The sequence below is a fragment of the Meles meles genome, chromosome 9 (genome assembly GCF_922984935.1).
Source record: "Meles meles chromosome 9, mMelMel3.1 paternal haplotype, whole genome shotgun sequence".
Classification (NCBI taxonomy): Eukaryota; Metazoa; Chordata; class Mammalia; order Carnivora; family Mustelidae; genus Meles; species Meles meles.
Window position 1 is genome coordinate 48,808,751 of NC_060074.1, and position 6,000 is coordinate 48,814,750.

The following is a 6,000-nucleotide window of genomic DNA, read 5'->3' on the forward strand; positions in this document are numbered from 1 at the left end:
GCTGCATCTAAGGAAAGAGCAGACCAGGAGCCAGGATCAGAGCTTCTTGGAGAGTTGGCTGAATCTAGAACTGGAGTGGGAAAGAACATAGCAGAACATAAGAAGGTGCCGAAAGAGTGACAAAGGCATGTCAAAGTGATATTGGGACTGCCTGAATGGGCTTCTGCTGGGCAGATTTGGGATCAATTTGAGCATCAAAATCTAATAAAAACAATAACATTAGTAATTAGTAATTAGTTACTAATAACATTAGTAATTGCAACCCATTATAAAAGGTAAGAATTCATGAGTCTATTCTTACTTAAATTGAAAAAAAAAAAAAAGACAAATGGAGAGAGAAGAGAAAGCCACTCTTCTTTACAGCAGAATTGTAACTAAAAAATGTAGATGGAATGATAGAGCTAGAAAATCATCAAGGTATGCTAAACTTGGTGAGTAAAATTTTGAAAACCCGAATATTTACATAGACAAGTATCTCTAAACAAATTCTATATTAACTATAGAGAGACAAATAGCTACTTTTCACTGGAGGAAGCTGGTGGATACCGAGGTAAACATCATCAACTTTGGAACAACCAGTATCAAATACCTCCAGATATGGTGCAGAGAAAGACAAGCCATCATTTGCATGGTAGAACAAATAACTTGAATTTAATCATGAGAGAACATCAGACATTCTATGAAGTAATTGATCTATACTCTTCAAAAATGTCAAGATCATGAAAGTCAGAGAGTCAGAGAAAAGATTCCAGATAAAGATTAAAGCAATGTGACAACTAAATATAATGTATGATCCTAGGTTGGATCCTAAACTGAGAAAAATGAAATAGCCATGTAAGACATTATTGGAACAATTGACAAATTTTGAATATAGACTAGGGATTAGTATCTTAGTTTGCTACAATAGACTGGTAACTTAGTTTGCTACCATGGACTGGTAGCTTAAACAACAGAAATTTATTTTTCCACAGTTCTAGAGCCTGGAAATCCAAGATTAGGGTGCCATCATGGTCAGTTTCTGGCAAGAACTCTCCTTTTCTGTTGTAGACAGCTACATTCTCACTATGTGCTCACATAATCTCACTTGTGCACAAGGTAGGGGAGGAAGGTAGAGAAAAGTATTCCTGGTATCTCCTCTTAGAAGGCACTAATCCCATCAGATTAGGACCCCACTCACCTGATCTTATCTAACAGTAATTACCTCCCAAGGGCCCCATCTCCAACTGTCTTCATATTGGGGAGTTAGGGCTTCAACATATAAATTTGGGACAGGGAGACACAAACATTCAGTCCATAACATTCTGGTATCAGTGCTAAATTTCCTGAATGTTGGACTGTGGGAATTATGCAGGGGTTATGTGGAGAATGTTCATGTTCTTGGGCAGCATAGCCTAAAATGGTTAGGGGTAAAAGAATAACATGATCTCCAAATTATTGTCAAATGGTTTCAGAAAAAAAAATGTATATATACATATACAAATAGAGAGACCTACAGAATAAATCAAATGGGGCAAAACAGAAAAAATTGTAGAATCTGGGCAACAGGTATAATGGGAGTTCCTTGTACATCAAACTAAAAAAATTTTATGCAAAAGAATCCTTGGAGTTACAAGGTAGACCCTATTTATCCCTTGCCAATCAACCTATTCCTCTTCATCCAGAATTAGCAAGCTTCATCTATTAATTTATTCTATCCTGAAGAGTTGATTAGTCCTCTAACTTTTCTTTCTAATTTTAGATGAAAGAAAAATCTGAGAATCATCAGGTAAACTTGGCAAAAAAATTTCTCAGCATTCATAACATCAGGTTAACATCAATAATGTGACATTTCCATAAAGTGCAATTTAATAGAGAAAATACGAAGTCCCACATTTGAATTTAAAAAATTGTTTCGGGGGGCACCTGGGTGGCTCAGTTGGTTAAGCAGCAGCCTTCAGCTCAGGTCATATTCTCAGGGTTCTGGAGTCTAGCTCCGTGTCCTGTGTCCTGCTCCCTGCTCAGTGGGGAGTCTGCTTCTCCCTTTACCTGCTGTTCCCCTTACTTGTTCTCCCTCCACCATGTTTGTGTGTCAAATAAATTAAATATTTTTAAAAAATTAATCATTTGGAACAAAATTAAATTAAGTTTAACAATTTCTAACATAATAATGAGCAAGTACAATCTAAACTTAAAATACAATTAATAAAACAGTACAATTTTTAGCTTCTCTCTTGAAGTTGTCAGTAAGTAGCCAATTTCTCCTTATGACAATTGTTTAGATTTAACTTCATATGGTTATTAACTTATAATCTATTTCTCATTGAAAACATAATTTTTAATGAGGCACTTTTATTCAAAAATACTAACATTTTTTCTCTTTCTGCAGAAAGCAATAATTTACAAAAATAGGAACAGACATTGATCTTTTTAAAAATCATAACTTCCTTTTTCATCATATAGAGTTTTTTATCTCTGCCTTTCCAAAATCCATGAACTTGAAATAACAAGAATGTATCCATTCTCATTTTCCATTTAAAAGAAATGTGTCACATCTTAAAATTTTTGCAATATATAAAACAAAAAATATTTATATGAGTTATAGATAACACTTTTATACGCACATATGGCAGACTGCTTGAAAAGTCTTATTCCTACCTAGGAGAGGTAGGAGCTAGGTTTCTAGATTTTTGCCTTCAGTCAATAATTTCCAAGTAGCGTTCTCCCATATATTTTCCTGAGACTTTGAATGCTGTGTACTCAATGCAAGGTTAGCGATTTGAGCAGGTTTGGTAAATATTGAGCTACTTCGTTAATTGAGTGGCAAAAACAATTGCTATTAATCCAGATATGGGCCTCTAATTACACTGCTTTCCCTATCGCCTTAATGAATAGAGAACTGTATTCCATGGGGTTGAGACCTTGGAGACCTTGGAGGAGAGGCAGTGAAGATAAGAAGCAGGAGTCTCTCCGGGATGGCATGATGGGTGGATCTGCCAATGGTGTGAATTGTGTGGACAACAGGAGGGCAGTAGCTATGTCCAGGCTGTCAAGGGAGAACCCAACGAAGAGAGAGTGTTGTGTATACAACTTGTGGAAGGGTTTATAGAGCAATGTTTTACAGAACAAAGAGAAACCCCTCATCCAGCTTCCTTTGTGCTGTAAGACATCATAAGGTCAGACGCTACCACTGAGATGTTGGCCCCTCATCATTGTAAATTTCTTGCCCATTTTGCCTTATTCTTTACCAAAACACCATGTGTCTCACAGAAGTAATACTTTCTTTTTCAAATGCCTGTCATGGCAACTTTGTTCCTCTCCCAAATCTTCCTCTCACACTAAAAATCATTTGGCTTCACTTTTTTCACCTTTTTTTTTTTTCCCCCGCAGAGTCAGCTTCCCTGGACCTGTGCTGAGGCTCCATGTGAATCTCCACGATCTCCCTATCGAGGTTTGTCATACATGCGCAGGAGCCCATCACACTGCTCCCCCTTCCTTTGGTACCCTGAGTAGACTGCATTTTATCAGTGTGCCAGCCTGTTCTCAAGCCTGCTATAGTCCCTCTAGCACATAGATTAATTTTTCCTCAGAGAACCAAGGGACATAAGCATTTTCCTCCTTGAACATCTATCAGAACTTTCAAAACAACCTAAAAGTGTTAAAAGGTATATGCAGCAGGCTTGTCATTTCTTCCTTTTGCAGAAGCTTATACCTCATCTCAGGGGCACTTTTTCACCACTTCTCCCCCCTGCCCACATCCCTATGCACACACTATTGGGCATTACCACATCCATGTACTTCTTCCTGACCACTGGCTTAAATCCTTCCTACATTTTCAGGGCCATGGGTAGAATTGTTTTCTCAGGAGCACTGTATGGAAACTGAGAAAGGACAGTTATATAGAGAAGGTGACATTCTATTACACTGTGTTTTCATGGTCAAGGGCATCAAGACCAGATCGAAATGTAAAGAAATAAACAGATCCATGTTAACACAGCTGTAGACAAGGGTATTCCAGAAAGACCTGAGGTGATCCAGGAAAAGGTTTGGGATGTTTTCTTTTCTTCTACTGACAACAAAATCTACTGTTCCCTTTTGAAATTTTTAGGAAAGAGATGGCAGATGATGAAACTAGAGCTAAATATGTATACTGCAGTTGTTAACCCAAAAGCACAATTTATTTGCCACTATTGGTCTGAAAATAAAATGGGAATGATTCAAGTGAAGCTGAATGTAGGCTATAATCTAGTTTCCCTCTTTCATTACAATCTTTGGCTACCAGTGATGATTTTGCTTTTCCCTTTCACATTTAAAAAACAGTGCTGTGGTGCTTGTGATAGCCATCTCAACATGATGTCATAAGTAGCTGGTGTTGCCTTGGCAACACTACAGTGGTAAACAAAGATGTTTTCTGGATGGCTAGAGGAAATGTGTCTTTTATACTGTCTCACACCCTTCTGACCCCAACTCCCTACCATGGGTAGAAAAGATTTTCTTTCCTTTTGCTATAAATTTTCTACCTTTGGATAAAATAAGTACTGTGAGACACTTTTCTTCCTCTGTTTATTTTTATATTCCACAATTTTACAATACTGGAAATTTTGTTGAAACAACCACTCAATTTAGAGAATATGATATTGCATATTGAATTCTAAAATCCCCTGTTGTGTGGCATTGCTAAGAATGCACAAGGGGATATTCTGTTATGTGAAATCTCAGGCCTATGACAAGTTTGACAAGATGAGCATGAATGACCTTACTTCATGTGGCCACACAGCCAAGTCTACTATCGAGGTTCTCAAAAACAGATAAGGCAGATGAGGAATGGCTCTCATGAGACAAACGTGGAGCTGTTGTAACTGGAGTAGGAAAAATAAATCTAGGGCATTTTAAAGCATTGTTTAATGAGTAAAATAAGGTGATGTGAAGAATGAAAGAGGACAGGGAAACGTGGGTTTGTACTCTATAGGCTTCACAATAAAGATTACAAATCATTATTGTTTTGTAAAAGCAAATATACATTTTAAAATTCAACTGGGAAAGGAGGATGGAAGGAAATAAAATGTGCCCCAAAAAGCATTCATTAAAGTGTTTATTGGTGAACTGTGGCTGTTTTTCATGAGCCACCGATACCTACTTTACTATACAGAAAGACAAAGACAATCCTCAAAGGTAATGTTCTTTGAGATCTTTGCAATATTTCTCTGTTAAGAAGGGCTATCTCCCATGAAGGGAAGGGTTTCTCTCTCTCTCGCTCTCCATATATATATATATATTTTTTTTCTTTATTCATTTGACAGAGATCACAAATAGGCAAAAAGGCAGGCAGAGAGAGAGGAAGGGAAACAGGCTCCCTGCCAAGCAGAGAGCCTGATGCGGGGCTCAATCCCAGGACCTTGAGACCATGACCTGAGCCGAAGGCAGAGGCTTTAACCCACTAAGCCACCAGGTGCCCCTATTTTTTTTGTAAACAAGATATAAAGCATGTCCTTATCAAGCACATTATTATGGATAGCTTTCCTGTGTCCTATTTCCTAGAGAAAATTAGATGCTTGGTGGGATGTGGGAACAGAGGGGGCACACTTCGGGGTAGAGATTGGGAAACGATGGTGGAGACCTAGAATCTGGGTGAAGATGAGCCTGAGTGATCCTCATTCTAACAAGCCTGGGTCAAAGCCTATGATCTAGAGGGAAACTATCCAAGGGGGAAGGACCTGGGGATCAGCGTTGTTAACAAAAACACTTCTGTTCAAGACAAAGCAAATTTCTCTACTTGCTGAACCATAACCTAAATAAATAAATAAATAAATAAATATTAGTATTTACAAGCTTTGCTTCTGAAACTACTGAGAGCAAGTTCCAGGACTATAAAGAGAGGAAGAGAAAAAGGAATCGGCTTGGCATTTGAAAACACATGACCCTCACTGACCGTCTATGGAAACTAAGAGATTACAGGGAAAATAATACAGTGATGGGTAACAGAGGGGAGGGGTGGAGTTCCACGGAGATGAGAAAAGAGAGGGG

At 38.0% G+C, this 6,000-nt stretch overlaps 1 long non-coding RNA gene across 1 annotated transcript in view; it reads left to right on the forward strand.

Moving 5' to 3' along the window:
* The window catches only part of LOC123950878, a 210,402-nt gene extending 206,951 nt beyond the window's left edge, over positions 1-3,451 (forward strand). The window contains exon 4 of the long non-coding RNA XR_006820314.1: positions 3,367-3,451. This is a non-coding gene — a long non-coding RNA (uncharacterized LOC123950878). The remainder of the gene's footprint in view (positions 1-3,366) is intronic.
* Positions 3,452-6,000: the final 2,549 nt, after the last annotated feature.